The 16,399-nt window shown below is 35.5% G+C and overlaps 1 long non-coding RNA gene across 2 annotated transcripts in view; it reads left to right on the top strand.

Moving 5' to 3' along the window:
• Positions 1-16,399, top strand: part of LOC116660457 — a 60,062-nt gene that overhangs the window by 28,416 nt on the left and 15,247 nt on the right. Inside the window, exon 3 of one of the 2 annotated variants that reach the window (XR_004315993.1) lies at positions 3,223-4,610. The exons of the other annotated variant lie outside the window; for it this stretch is intronic. This is a non-coding gene — a long non-coding RNA (uncharacterized LOC116660457). Of the gene's footprint in view, positions 1-3,222; positions 4,611-16,399 lie in introns of those variants that run through there. 2 annotated transcript variants of the gene reach the window in all.

The raw sequence follows: 16,399 nt of genomic DNA, 5'->3' as shown, positions 1-16,399 counted from the left end.
CTCACCCATTGCTGTTAACTATTATATAAAAACCACATGACTTATTATCCATTGTATATCTGACCTGTATTTGAATTATTTCCACTTTCTTGTTATTAAGAATAAAATTTTCATGGAATGGACATAACACACTCATTTCTGTTCAGGTTATTCCTAAGAATGAAATGGCTAGCTCACAGGGTAAACACATTTTTAGCTACAGTAAATACTCTCCACATCATTTTTCAAAGTGGATTACCAACCTATATTCTTACCAGAAATTTTTGAGAGTTTCAGTTGGCCCACATCCTCTACAATATTTGCAATTCTGGTTGCCATTTACATAGGTTTGTTGTGATCACACATTATGGTTGTGCTTTTATTTCACTGATAACTAATATTTGAAAGTAACTTTTCATGTGATTATTATCATCTGAATATTTTTTATGAAGTGCCTTTTTGTGACATTTACCCATCATTTTGTTCTCTTTTTTGTCTTTTTATTTTTGATTTATAAGACCTATTACGTAGTCTGTAACGAATCATTTGTTGAATATATGTATTACAAAAATCTGTACTAACTCTGTGGCTTAACTTTCCCCTCTTACTGTGTATTTGATGAAAATAAGTTCTAAATTTTCATGAGGTACATTTTTAAAAATATTTCTTTTACTGTTAGTGATGTTATAGCATACTATTTGATGTTAACTCTAAGTTCACAAAAAAAATTCTCCTATGATTTCTTCTTTAAGCTTTATTATTTTAGATTCTATATTTATTTCTATGATCCATCTGGAATTAATTTTTGTATATGGTTTGTATAGGGTCAGGGTCCTTTTTTTCCCATATGGATATTCAATTGACCCACCACCATTTATTGAAAAGACAATTATTTCCCCCACTGAATTGTGGAGGTGGCTTTGTCATAAATCAGGTTACCGTATATATGTGAGTCTGTTTCTGGAATCTGTATTCTCAGCCACTGAAACACTTATCTTTGTACAAACATCATACTGTATAAACTGCTGTAGTTTGAAAATAAGTTCTATAGCTGGTAAATGCTCCAGTTTTGTTCTTTTAAGGATTGTCTTTCCTGCTCTATGTTCTAGCTCCTCTACATTTCCATGTATATTTTGGAATTAGTTTGCCAATATCTAGAAAAATCTGCAGGATTTTCTAATATGCACTACGTATTTCCCTCTAAGAATCCTGTTCGATATGATGTATCTTCATTACTATTCATTTCAGGTAATGTGTAATAATCTTTATGAGTTCCTTAGTAGCATGTTTTTAATTTCCAAATATTTGGAATTTTTTGTTTATCTTTCTGTTTTGATTTCTAATTTGACTGTTGTGGTCAGATAGTCAGTACATTTTCAGTCTGCTGAAATGTAAGGAGATCCATTTAATAAGACAGATTTTGATCAGTTTTAGTAAATACAGTGCATGCACTCATACGTGGTACTTGCCTCTCTCTTCAGGAGACAAATGGTAGCGCGCTCCCTGTGACAGGTTGCATTTTCCAAAGATAGCCACACAATAGTTTCCATCCCACATAATTTACTATGTGACCATCATATTTTTTACTATTAAGAAGTGGGATCTGTATCTTTTTCTCTTGAACACGGTGAACTTGTGATTTCCTTATACCCAAAAGAATTCTGTGGAAATGATACTACATGACTTACAAAGTTGAAGTAGAAAGTGGTTGTTTCTGTCTTATTCCCTGGAATACTTAGTTCTGGAGCCCTCAGCCACCACCCACTGAGGAGTCTAATGGCCTGGAAGTCACTATGCTGTCAGCAGTGAAAGCACGTAGAAAGGCCACTGTAGGTGCTCTGGTCAGCAGTTCTAATGTGTCTTTCCAGTCAAGGCCCCAGACATGTGACTGAATGGAACTTCATGTGTTTCCAGTTCCAACATGTCAAATCACCCATAATCTTCAAGACTTTCAAAACTGAAACTCTGATCACCATGAAAGAGAGAAAAGCTGGTTCCCCATGGTGTCCTTTCCAAGATTCTGTCCCACTAAAGTTGTGTAATAAAATAGTTATTATGTTATGTCTCTAAAGTGAAAGATAAACAATTATTTTATACCTGGAAAATCAAGGGCTGCTATAACATGCAACCAAAGTATATCGTATTGGCTTTGAGATTGGGCAATGAGCTGAAACTGAAAAAGTCAAAAAGACAACAAGATGACTGGAAGAATTGGGGATAAGTAAGACCCTTGTCATTTGACTGTGCACAGCCTAGTAAAATGTTACCTGTAGTAATATGACACATATAAAACATGTAATGAACCAGCGCTCTAACTAAGAGATTCAGGCAGAGTATTGAGGGTGAATTCTGGCTTCCTCTATTATGTACAATAAAATAAGGGACAATTATATTAAAGAATGAGCTACTCACTTTTCAAGTGAAATTGGAAGTACCTGTAAAGGTGTCAAAACTGCCTTTTCATCTAGCAATGGGTTTTAAAATAAGAAAAAGCCTTAGGTCAAAGACCAGGTTATTCTGGATCTGTAAGATCCTTTCTTAAGAGGTCAATATTTAAGGCAGATTTTTTTTTCCTTCAGACAGGAAGAAAAAGGCTTTCTAAATATTTTAAGAGCATGCCTCACAGAAATTCTCTATTAAGAATTGTAATGGCAAAATTCCACAGCATCTTCCTAGAAATTCCAATATAGAGAGGAATCTATCATGAAGACATTTGTGGGAGACTTACCTCTAATGGGGATCATTATAAACTGATACATAAAATGCCCTCCCATTTTTAAAGAAATTGCATCTACTTTGATGGAAAGGGGTATTGAGAACTGTGAATGGTCTGAGCTATGACCCTACTTGCAAGTTTACCAGCTAACTTGCCAAAATTACCCAGATACAGTCATTATATAGGAGGTTCTTGGGTCAGAAATGAAGAATAGTTAATAACAGCCAAAAGCTTCAGTGTTTTGCACTGATTCCTCAAATCCCCATTCCCACAGTGCAATGCAAAGAGGGACAGATGACATTTGAACTGCAGACTTTTGATATAGAAGGGGACTTTGAGTTTAAGAGACTATCTTTTTGCGATGGTTGGTAAACACATCTAACTTTTGACATTGAGGGAGACAGTGTGTTTATTATACTAAGAAGTATGCACAACAGCCCTTGGCTCCAAAGATAGACACTATATCTCCCAAGATAAGAAAACTTGTCCTATTCTGCAAAGTGAGAAACTGTTATCTCTCTTCCTAGACTATCTGCTATACATTCATCCTTCAAAAGATGTTCCTGAACAAACGTCGTGCCTTACCCACGAGACCTGCAGAAGCAAAGGAGACCCATGGAGAATCATCTCACAACAGGGCAGGAGACAATTTAAAATGAAATGAGGCATACCTAGCTTTTGCTTTGTTCATTTGAAATCATATCACAAATTATGTATGTGGCAATTATATTTTCATTCATCACTGTGGAGAGGATGTAGTTTAGAGTTAGGGGTTGCTTCCAGGCAAGAGGGTCCTTGCAATTCTATCACATTTCCTATTCTCCCAATAGCAGGAAACAGACTGTGGCTTGGATCCTGCTATTATTTACCCATCCTTGATGCTGGCTGAGTGTTTGCTTGGTTTAGAGTGTACACATCATCCCTTCTACACTCTTCTATGCCAAGCTCCTCCTCTGGGCGCCAGTTCCCTGCTCTGAAAGCTTGGCCACAGGCGCTCAGCACGCACTGCTCACCTGGACCAGGAGCTCTTTTATTGCCTGACACAGTGCTTTGCCTGCCATGACTCCCTCAACAAATTACATCGATTCCTTCCCCAAAGGAGCAAATCTAGCCCTAAATTCTGTCACCTCCACTCTTTCCCTGCTCTGAAGGTAAGGTTAGAATTTTACAGCTCCTTCAGTGCAGACTAGGGACTGTAACTCAGAAAAAGCAAGAGACCCACCACATGAGGTCACGCACTCAGACAGGTAGCAGCTCAGAATCAGAATCTCGCATCTCTTGGTTATACTTGAATAGAATAATAATAAATCATAAAATATACAGTGCACACCAAGAAAGGATAGTCTACTATTCCCTATGCAAATCTACAGCATTATATATAAGAACCTTCTAACAAGTAGAGACTCAAGTACAAATATAAAGATATACGCTATTTCCATAATTCAAAGAAAAAGATTATTTAATATTTTTGAGGCTTACTACTGTAAATATATGTACAATCATAGCACTTTTTGCTTATTTGTTTTTTTCTAAACAAAAATTTTAAGTAACAATATCTTAAAATCCAGGAAATTAATGTTTATCAATTTGTCTCTGAATATTTAACTCAGTGTTTACATCATAGACTTCAGACTCACTACCCAATTTACATTCTTAATGCATGATTAAACCATTTTATATTGACAAGCGCTGGTCACAGCAAAACACAGTTTCAGGAAAACAGAAAAAAAATCATTCTTTTTTTCCCTCAGACTGTAAATATCTTTGCTTTTAAAAGAACGTATTTACAGTGGTACTGTATACTATTAATTGCATTATCATTTTTTTGTACTTTAATCATAATAATAGCATTGTGAGTAAAATAAATAATTTATTTGATTGCAATTCAAAGAATTTTGCATGGATTTATATTTTCTTGGGCAAAGTGCTTATGATCTTTTCATCCATTTAGACCACTGAAAGAAAGGTAAAATGGGTTTAAAATGGATATAAATTATTCATAGTATTTTTATTCAATTTTCCTTTAAGAAAGAGAAATCAAATATATTTTTCTTCAGCCTTTAAAATGGAGATTTGGACTCTTATGCTCAGTGGATCAGTAACGTGATGTCACGAGGAATTTGACTTGTATCACCTCAGTTTTCTTACAGAGATCCTTGTCACAGAGCTTTGCCACTTTCACAGAAGGAATTCCTACATAGCTATGAAAATTGTACTTAGGCTTAATTTTGCAGCCATATAAAACCATCCTGTAATGGTAGGCACTAAATTATGGGTTCTTAAGTTTGGTTTCATGTGATTTTATTTGCTTTGTTCTCAGTATTTGATATGAAATTGGCAATAGAGAGTGAATGATTATGCACTTATGGCCTCTCTTCTATGTGCTAGTATTCCACTGATGTTAAAAGAAATTTAGCCCTGATAAATTGAAAGTAAGAACCGTATCTGTAGTTAAAGTGTTCAAGGGTTCCACTTTATATTCCTCTATAAGTAAAAATAGAAACTTCACATGCTAAAAAAATTGCCATGCACCAAACATAGTCAATTTGTAATTTCTCCATCAGGAGAGCCAGAAATTCAACATATGTAAACCCTGTAGTCTGAACATCTATTTCAAAGAGAGAAGAGCCATCATCCTGAAAGATCTATCAGTAAATGCACTGCAAACCTTGTATGATCTGACTTTAAATTTGAGATGGCCAGGAGTTGGGGACGTTTGAAAATTAAAGTTGTAACATTTTCCACATTTTTAATTTTTAAAAATCTAGTATGCCAAACGTAATCGGCATTGTTACACGTGCGAATGTAACGTTATTTTCTAATCTTTTGCATAATTTTAGTTATTCCGCTAATGACTTTTTCAGCACTTAATTTAATATTCTGAGCAATGATTACCCTTTCAAGTTTTTTCATGTAAGCCTTTTGCTAGATCATGAGACAAAATTTGTCTTTTGTTGCACAGGAGCCTCTATTTAGGTGACTTTTAACTAAGAATATCAGATGCAATGCCAAACACAAATGATAAAAAAAAAATTGTGTGTATGATGGTGTTCTTATTTTTACATAATACTATTCATGATGAGACTGGAACATGGTCAAAATGTTATAGATACTGTTCTAGGGCCTTTAAATTGTCAATTATGGAAAGATTATGATCAGTTAGTGTCGTAATATGGCCAGTGACTAACAAAGATTCATCATATATTAGATGTGCAATTTTTTTGCCTAGCTCATCGTTATAGATTTTGTGATCATACTTCCAGCATGTTTAGTTATTTATTTAAAAACCTACTAAATATTATTTAATTATTATAGTATATGCATTATGAAACATACACAAAAAGAGCAATGGAAAAGGTAAAATAATGTTGAACATCGATAGAACTACTTTTCTCTCATAAACTTACTTTGTAGACCACTATGCTAGATTACTGAAGCCGCTCTGTTCTGTCCATAGAAGTGTTACGCAAACCTACACTTACTCCACTGAAAGACTTTTTTTTTTTTAAACTGTAAGTAAGTGCAATTCCCTTTATCTTTCAAGAGCTACTCATTCTAGTCCGGTTTAATCTATTTTTATTTTAATTCTATATTTCTGAGTGTCCTACGATTGCTCCTTTTTTCTTGAAACTCACAACATGTGACTTTCATGCAACTGAACAGCCTTGTCTAAATCTTGGCACCAGTATCCCACCAAAGGACTCCTATGATTAAGACGCTACATAAGTTTAAGTCCAAACCAAGACATTGTTAATAAATACTAAGTTTGCCAGGATAACAGGCACAAACAGCGCTTTCCTGGGAAAATGGCAGCTTATATTTATCAGACCAATAACAGTCATTATGAAGAGTAAGTAGAATAAATGTTCTCCCACTAGGTCTCACCTGAAGCTGTTTATGTCTCTGAAAGTTGCTTGTATATAGCTGTTTAAATGTCTTATTAATTAGCCTACCATTGTCTTTTAGCTCCCTCGAAGTTCCTCATTAAAAAGATGACTGAAGCATTATGCTGTACACCAGAAATTGACACAGCATTGTAAGCTGACCATATTTCAATTAAAAAAAATTAAAAAGATTTGGTCTGTGACATTTTATGACTATTTTCTTCCTTCTGAACTTTTAAAATCTTTCATATAATAACAAAAAAAATTTTTTAAAGAATTGAATAAAATAGGTTGCTGTGGGTTTTTTCCTCTTCTTTTAGACAGTGGCAAGACTAAAATGTACACAGGGAGAAAAGTATCTGACAAAAAAGTGTATATGTGGAGAGGAAGTGTGTAGCATAAAGGAAAAAAACACAGCCCCCAAATGTTCTTTGTTGTATATACCGTGGTAAAATTTCTATACGGGTCGGTTTAGTGAAGACTTGAAGGGGAAACAATTCTCAGTTGGAGAAAGTAGAAATATTTTTTTCTACACCTGTTTAATGACACTGCTTTAGAAGGAATAGAACTACTTTGGCTTTTTTTCACATTTATTTATGCATAGGTTATAACAACACTACATATAATTTTATTAGGCCAAGTTAATAATATCTGACACGTTTTAGTGCATAATCCTTGCACTCTGTAATGTTAACTGCATAATTGCTTGGCTGAGAGGTACATCATGTCAGAACACCTGATGACTTGGCTGGATTGAACCAGCTAAACTGAAATTAATGGGTTTTGATCTATCAGATTTTAGAATATATTTTAATTTAATTAATTAAAGTTTAAATTGAGTTCATTTCTCAGAAAAATTCTTAAGAGCACAGTTAATTAGCTAAGGTCCAAATTTGCCAGCTGATTTTAATTTGATGAGGGATTTCTACTGGGCTCTTAATTGCTATATTTGCCTTTTCAAAATCATAAATTCAAAGTCCAAGAAAAAGCTGCTAGCCAATTGCAGTAATGCAATACAGAGAAAGCATATATCCATGAGAAACATTATTGGAACTGTGTGCATTATTTTGAAAAAAAAAAGGAAAATTATGTGTGATAATAGAACTGTAATTATGCTTTTCAGATACCACTGCAAGTTCACTAGGAAAAAGTCTTTGCTTATTGAAAAAAGAATGCATTCTACTGAGTAAAAAATGTCACAAAACAGGGAGCATAATGCTTTCTGACAATGGTCAATTTAAAGCATATTTTTTTCATTTCAATTTAAAAAATCCACCCACTATCAAAAGCATTTTGCCAATGTAAGTGTTCTTTTCAAAAAATACATGGTAGAAAGTCATTTTAAGTAGTCCATTCTCATCCTTACTGTTTCATAACTAGGACTGCACAAAACAAAGTAGTACACCTGTTTCAATGCATTGCCTTAATTCTCATTTTAAGAATAGAAATCTTCATAATTTTTTATAGAGAGCACTGTGGAGCTTTCTATTACATGAAGTCAGAAATACTATTCATATTTCTGTGGGGAAATTATGGAAGAAGGATGCTTTTATTTAGGATGTTGAGGTAAACTATGGGGAACCCGTTCATTATAAGCAATATCTCAAGAAAATAAATCTTAAAATTAGGTAGTGACTAGATATATTTTCATAATGAGGTTATAGTAATGGAAAGTGATGCCTAAGTCATCTATGCTATTAACAATTTGAAAATTGGAAATTATTCTCCGAATGAATTGAGATTTCATGTATTCTTAGGTTCAGAGTTAAATGATTTTGTTTTTAAATTGTTTAAATACTATTATTTAACTTGTAAATACTTTCAAGACCCTTCAAATGTATACTGTAATGGTTACTGTCCTGAAGACACAATTTGAAGTGAGTCAAGTCCATGGTTCACCACTAAGAAGAAAGGTCATCAGAAGAAATGCCTACTCAGGGACATATACATTGGATTTTTACAAGGGAGATAATCAACTTCTTCATGTTAAGCACTGAGATTTTTGAAGTTATTTGTTACACATTCAACCTGCTGTGACTGATACACTTTCCAAATGGGTGATAGTTACTCTGTGTCCTAGAGAATGAAGAGAAGTTCATAATGGAAAAGAGATGCATGACTTCTGTGGAAGTAGAGTATTTACTTTAAAATAGAGGAAACAGCAAGTGCGAAGGCCAGGAGGAGGGAGAGGGAGGGAGGGAGGAACAGAGAGAGAAGGAGAGAGAACACAAGCTAGCACACTTGCTTAGCTATGGTGAAGTGCAGTGTCTGCATGCCTCACATCTCCTTCCTTCCTGCTCCCCTTTGCTCACTGGGCTCCAACCACATTAGCTGCCTCTCTGTCCTCTAAAGATACCAATCTCGTTTCTGCTCTGGTTACTTCCCCTACCTGAAATGTCTTCTCTGGAAGCTTTGTTTAGCTAACTTCTATTCATCCTGTGTGTCTCCAATTAAATGATTCTACCAAGATGCATCCCTGAAAATCCAGTTTCAATTAAACCCTTGTTAATCTCTTTCATAGCACCTCTTTATTTTCATTTAAGACAATGATCACCATATGTAATCATATAGTAATTTGGATATTATATTTTAAAATACCTGCCTTACCCATGTTAAACTGAACGAAAGTCTATCGATTAATGAAAAATACTTGGTACACAATAAATACACAATATTTAACCAATGGAGTAGTTCATATGAGGTGAAAATGGAAAAAAGTAAATAAGGGAGAGTTTTTGTAAGTTATGTGTTTGTATTTTATCTTGGCGAACAGTGGATATATTATATATATATATATATATTATAATTATATATTTGTATATATTATATCATATATTGCTTAAGCCACAAAGGGAGATGTTGATTTATATAATCAGATGTGCTTTTCAGAAAGATTACTTATTTTGCAAAATGAATTGAGAATGAGGTCGAGTGAGATAGTGTTAGATCAGTCTAGAAGAAATTCTTTCTGTAATCTGGGAGACAGCTGAAGATAGTATTCATTAACAAAGTGTGAGTGAGAATCCAAAGAAAATCATAGAACTGAAAGATGCTTTCAGTAGAAACTGAATGGAGAAACGATATTAGCAGATAGTACAATGCAGAATCACCCACATTAATTCTTGGCCACTTAGAAGGTGTGGGGCTTCAGTTAAATGCCTTAACATTTCTTAAGCCTCAGTTTTCTCAGCCAAATAAATATGTGTTTTCTTTAGCAGTTTTCAAACTTTTATGTCAGCAATACATAATGAGTAAAACTTTCTGCAGTGCTGGATCTTCTTTGATTGAATCAGAGAGTGGGAGTCCAAAGCTCTAAAGCCCGAAAGTCCCCAAATGCTGCTCACATTGCCTTTCTTCTTCTTTTTTTTTTTTTTTTTTGTTTTAACATTTTCTTTATTGATTTATAATCATTTGTGTCAAATTCCAGTGTAGAGCACAATTTTTCAGTTATACATGAACATATGTTTATTGTCACATTTTTTTCTCTGTGAGCTACCATAAGATCTTGTATATATTTCCCTGTGCTATACAGTATAATCTTGTTTATCTATTCTACAATTTTGAAATCCCATGGAAGCAGCCTAAATGTCCATCTACAGATGAGTGGATAAAGAAGATGTGGTATATTTATACGATGGAATACTATTCAGCCATAAAAATGACAACATAATGCCATTTGCAGCAACATGGATGTCCCTGGAGAATGTCATTCTAAGTGAAGTAAGCCAGAAAGAGAAAGAAAAATACCATATGAGATTGCTCATATGTGGAATCTAAAAACAAACAAACAAACAAAACATAAATACAAAACAGAAATAGACTCATAGGCATAGAATACAAACTTGTGGTTGCCAAGGGGGCAGAAAGTGGGAAGAGATAGACTGGGATCACATTGCCTTTCTTGTGCCTCACTCTGATCCCTGAGGAACTCTTGGGATCCAAGGAGCCAGTGTAAAAACAATTGGTGTCCTGGACCTCTGCATTTGGGTGTTCTAGCTACATCCCAAATTGAAATCATAATCATATTTCAAATCTGTTTTTCCACATATTGTCTCTTCCTTTTTCAGAAGATGTGTTCTCTGAGACTTATCCCATCCATTCCCCAGGCTTCCTTTTTCTTTACTAATTCTTTACTAATGACTCTCAAATCTATGGTCTCCCTCCCATACATTTCCTATGAGGTCTAGTTATCAGCATTAGGGTAACCTACTAGCCCATCATACTTAGTAAATTAAACTCAATATATAAACCTCATCTGCACACCTTCTTCTCGTCCAATATTCTCTCTTTAGAATGAATTCCATTAACTTCTACTGAGATGTTCCCGTCAACAATTCAGGGATGTGCTAGACTCCTATATTTGTCTCTTTCTTTTTCCCCCTCTTTCTTTTTTATCTATATGTAAATGATTAAACCCTCAACTTCTATCCCAGGATAAATATCTAGATAGAAATTACAGTTATTTAACTCATCAAATAATTGTTAAAACAATGGACAGTGATTAAATCAACCCTGCAATGGTTGTACAATAACATACTGGGCCAGACGGATGGAGGTCAGGAGGAGTCTCTTGCAAAGTTCATTTTAAAGACAGGCAAAAGAACAACAAGAAAAATAAATAAACACACACAATAATTAATTAATTCATTAATGTGGGAAAATAGGACTAGAGGTAAGAGGAAACCCAAAAGAGCTTTAAACTACAAAAGCTTAGAGAAGCAAGAGAAGTGAATGTAGTGAAACACTGTAGACAATAAGACAAACATGCAAATTTAGTAACACAGAGAGGGTAGGAGTTCTTAGTGAAGGAAGCTGGTGGAATTCTGAGCATAGCATTCATGTTTTATTGTGTTGAAAGGTATACAGGGGGTGAGGAAGGACGGGTACGGACACTTCTCAGGAGTCTTGGCCAAGAAAGAGAGGACAGCCAGTCACACCATTTCTGATCTTCACTTTTTGCATCTTTTCAACTATTGTGTGTTAAAAATGACTAAAGAAGCCATTTTAGATGACATAAACAAACTTTACTTAATACTTCATGAAGCAGACAGTCTCCTTTCAGTCAAACGCAAGAAGGAACAGAAGGCAGGGAGCTTGTATAGATAGGATAAAGAATAAAGAATGAGGAAGAGAAAAACAGAAAATATCTGATTGGCTGTGGCCACATGCTTAACCTTGTTTGGGGTCAGGAGGCCCAGAGTTGACCTGGCATTTGGGGATTCATTATCTGGATAAACTGTGTTTCTGGTCAATTAGAGCATTTACAGGAACAAAAAAGTTACCTAAATTTAGGACTGCTAATGGGAGACCCCAGCAGGGGAAACTGCCTCTTGGAACTAGAAAGCTATTTCAACATTGATACATACTTAGTCTTCCTGACAGATTTTGTGGGTAAGAACGGAGTTGTGGGTGGCTCTAAAAACTTTTCAAATCATTTTTAAATCCCTGAAGTAAGTCTCTTCTATGGGCAGAAAGAAGCCTAAGGAATGTCAGCACATTATATTGAAATGATCTACATTTGGAGGCTGTGATCTCCTTGAAGACCGGTGATATCTTGCTTTTTTTTGTACCTTCAGACTTTAACACAGTATCTATCACATTGTAAGAGTGTGACCAACGTTGGTTTGTTTTCCCCAAACTGAAGTTTGCTATGAGACTTCAATTCAGTGAACCTAAGTTAGTCTCTTTGTTCCCAGTCAAGATACAAAAGAAAGAGATAGAAATGAAAGACTAAAAAGTGGATGTCATGCAAAAATTGTATTTCATCCAATTTTTCAGTTGTTAGCATTTATTTTGGATGAAGCAATCTATAGGAAGACACATACGAGGCCACTTCTCTCCTCAATCTACAAACCTGGTTTTCTACGTCTAATGAATAAAAAACAGTGGTAGTGGTTTTTAATAATGTTTTAAAATCCCGGAATGGGACCTGTACTTGTTATACAAAGAATGAGGTTAAGAACCTCCAGTCAACCTCCTTCTATATAGCAGTTCTAACATAACATGGTATAGAAAGTTATCAAGTTTGGAACATATGCAAAACTCTTAGAGGTCCCTGGTTTCAGATGTTACAGTACCTTCTAACTTATATTAATTAGAAATTAAGTTTTGGACATGTGGAATCTTTAAGTTGCCCTTTGTTTAACTTAATGGTTGATCCCTGCTAAGAAAGCTTGCTTTGAGCTAAATGGTCCAGAATGGCATGGCCTAGGTGATATTAATTTACCCATAAGAAAAAGCCCATTAATCCCAAAGAAGCCATGTCATCCTTAGGACAGGGGGTCAAGTTCCAAAAACCTCTGGGGATTGCTTGAATTAAAAGTGACATGGAACTCAGCAGCCAGGGGACATTAGAGTTCTCCAAAGCTCTAAATGATGATTGAAATCGAGTATAATTTAGCATTACTTTGAATCTGCATTATCAGGGCCTGGGGTTGCTCTGAGCTCACTTCCTCAAGAGGCACCACTGTCAACGTCACACCTGCTGCACTTGCCTTTCAAATCAGATATGTGTCTACTGTGTGTTATATAATGTCTGGTTCCTTTAGCCAACATGCCTAGTCCAATTTCTTTTTTTCCCTCAAGCAATCACATCCTAAGATTCAATGCAGAAATCCAATCTTGCATGTCTTTAGCACAACTGTTCTAAAGAACCTTATTCTATGCACTATATGCATCACAATAGTGCACATTGTCATGTAAGTAAAAAGGAAAAATCTACATATAAGTAATTCAGTCAAATATCCAAGTGTCCTACCAGCTAGGACACCAAATAAACCTTGAACAATTAAAAAAACAAAAACAAAAAAACTCTTATATGAAACTAATCTAATTCTCTACTCCAATGGCTGGGCTGTCAAGGGAACCTGGGATTTTGGGCCACTAACTTTTCCCCAAACTTGTCCCCCTTTTTATTTTCCCTCTGTTTTCCCTTCTTCCTAGATTCCCTCAGACCTGTAGCCAGCTTTATCTTTTATTATTTCCTCTCTTTCAAACCATGCATTAAAACATTGAAACTAAAAAAAAAAAAAACAAACAAAAGGTTTGGTTGTAGATAACAGTCAACAAGAATATTGTATTAAAATATGCTTCAATGTTCATAAAGAAGACTAGAAAATCAGAATAATTTTCCCCAAGAGAGGGGAAAGACAAATTTTAAGGGACAAGATGATGGGACATGTCTTAAAGAATGTTTTTTAGAGCTTATGTGATTTATTTTTCACCAAAGCGATGAATGACATCTCAGTTCACATCTTTTTAAAAAAATGAGTCTAAGAAGATTCTTAAGATTTATACACAATGGCAGCTGCCTGTGATGCTGTGGCTCAAATGCCCTTTGCCATCTCTCTGCCCCCTCTCCCTGGCCTTGAGTGTCTTTGCTACCAGCAGCCCACACTCACCACTCTTCTTTGGAGAATTTCCCTCCTTCTACTGGAGGCACTTCCTGTACAGTTGCAGAGAACTGGAGGTGAGTGAGTTCACAACACTCCTCACAAGCTCACTTGCCTCAAGACTGAACAACTCTGAGGTATAGTGTGTACTTCATAGGTGCTTTGCAAGATCAGAGTGAAGCTAGCCTCTGTGGGAGTGACTTGGTATGAAATCACTTCCTTAGTTGCTTCTCCTCACCCCCCTTCTTAATTCCATTCCTCGCAATTCCTTACTGGTCTCTCCTGGGAACACTTCTTAATTAATCACCTACATACAAATCCTTTCCTTAGGTCCATTTCTGGGGAATCCAATCTAAGGGAGATACTATGCAAAAATACTCCTGTACAATAGTTAATTTATTTTAGAGCTGTCCAATGTAATAACATCTTTGGTGAGAGAAAATGTATATATTCAATGAATTCAGTAAAGATATATTTATTGAGAAACTACTAGGTACTGAGCCCTGGAGAAGGAACCTCGGACACAGGAGAGAACAAGATCTTTCCCTGCTCTAATTCTGCTGACAGACACAAGCATTAAATGCAAAATATACATAATTAGAGATGCCATTAATTCTGTGAAGGTTAAGTATAAGGATCTACGAATGCAGACATGGGGGTGGGGTAAATTAGACTGGACTGTTGGGGAAAATACCTGCAGAGAAGTGATATTTAAACTGAATCCTGTATATGACTAGGAGACAACCAGATGAATAGGGTGGGGAAATAGCCAATGAGAAAGGTTTGGGAGCAGGACAGAGAACCAACAAGGCCCTGGTGTAGTGAGCACTGGTGAGTGATGTAGGATAAGGCTGGGGAGATGGATAGATGCCAAGTCATACATTTCCTCATAGTCACATTAAGGATTTCTGCTTTATCCTGAAAGCAATTGGAAGCCCCAAAGAGTTTCAGAAAAAGAAGGGACATGATATCTACATTTCAAAAGATTGCTTTGGTTGGAGTGTCTCATTTAGTCCAGAGGGAAGCAGAAATAGGTCTTTTTAGGGTGTCTAGCTATGGTCTAAGAGTTATGATGGTGGCTTTGGCTGATGTTGGCAGAGGAGGTGGAGAGAAGCCAATGGCTGGATCCAAAATAGTGAAGAATTAGATATGGGGGAAGAGAAGGGAGAGATGTCAAAGACCGTGGTCCCATATCTGTCATAAACATGAATATAAGTTCATGTCGCAAGGAGATGTAGCCATGAGAAGGAAGGCTGCTCTGGAGGTCTTAACAGACACTCAAGTTATCAATTATGTATTCCAATTATGTCCAATATATAAAACACATATTATCAGTGAGAAACACCATTAACCTGTATAGATGAATGAAATATAAACACATGTAGGTAGTCTTTGATACTTGATTAATGACTTTCTTACATTTGTGTTCATTCGGTGTATAGACATGGTATATAGTTACTATTAGCCACTTAGAAAATGTGAAGTATATGAAGCCTTTCTCAAAAATACTGTAGGAAGAAAGAAGGAAGAAAGGAATGGGGGAAGACATACCAAGAAAAAGAAGGGAAAAACAAAGAAGATAAATTAATGGAGGGAAAGAAGAAAGAAAAGGATAAGGAAGGGAAGGTAAAAGGGAAGGAAGGAAGGAACCATGATTTTATTTTCTTTTTCCCATTAATTGTCACAGTCAGATTCAACCTTGTACCAAGGTCATTCACCTGTTTGTAATGAAGATAAATGTAATGTACTGGATCCTGCCTAGATGACAAAAAAAAAAAAATCTTTTTTTTTCAATTGACAGTTTAGACTTTTAATTTGGTATTTCATCTTCAAAAAAATACATTGAATAGGATTTGGTGTGCTTGTAAATTTGGATTAAGGTTAGTCTGATCTATCCTATAAACAAAATATCTTATTATTCTTGCAAACCTTAGGATGAGATCAAAGCAATACATTCCATTAACTAGACAGTTTTCACTAATTGTAAGTCATTTTATATTCCCAGGAGAATGTCTAAGAATAATTTAGAAAGAAAAATTCTCCAGTGTTGCTTTGTATGAACTAGAATAATCATACAGCTAGTGTAAATACAATAGGAAATTTCTCCCATGTTTCTTGGTCCTGTGGTATGGATTTTGTAGGGTGATACTGTAGAACTCTCAGCGTGGCAATGTAATTGAAACATTGTTGTATGTTACAAGATTCCCTTTTTGATCTCCCTTCCGTAATAGTCACTCTTTAATCTTTTATCCCCCCCTCTGTTGCCTCATTTTGCCTTCTCAGAGTATCACGCATGCTGAATACCATTATGACTTTTGGTTATTAACTAGGGATGGATTTGGAAAAAGTAATTTTGTGCCAGCTTGATGTAGCAGAATAAGCTGTCAAACATCATAGCAGGTGACAGTGTGCTGTCCTTCCGTGGAGCT

Source organism: Camelus ferus, chromosome 29 (assembly GCF_009834535.1).
Source record: "Camelus ferus isolate YT-003-E chromosome 29, BCGSAC_Cfer_1.0, whole genome shotgun sequence".
In the NCBI taxonomy this organism is placed as follows: Eukaryota; Metazoa; Chordata; class Mammalia; order Artiodactyla; family Camelidae; genus Camelus; species Camelus ferus.
The sequence above is the reverse complement of the archived record's forward strand: the minus strand, read 5'-3'. Positions and strand labels throughout refer to the sequence as shown.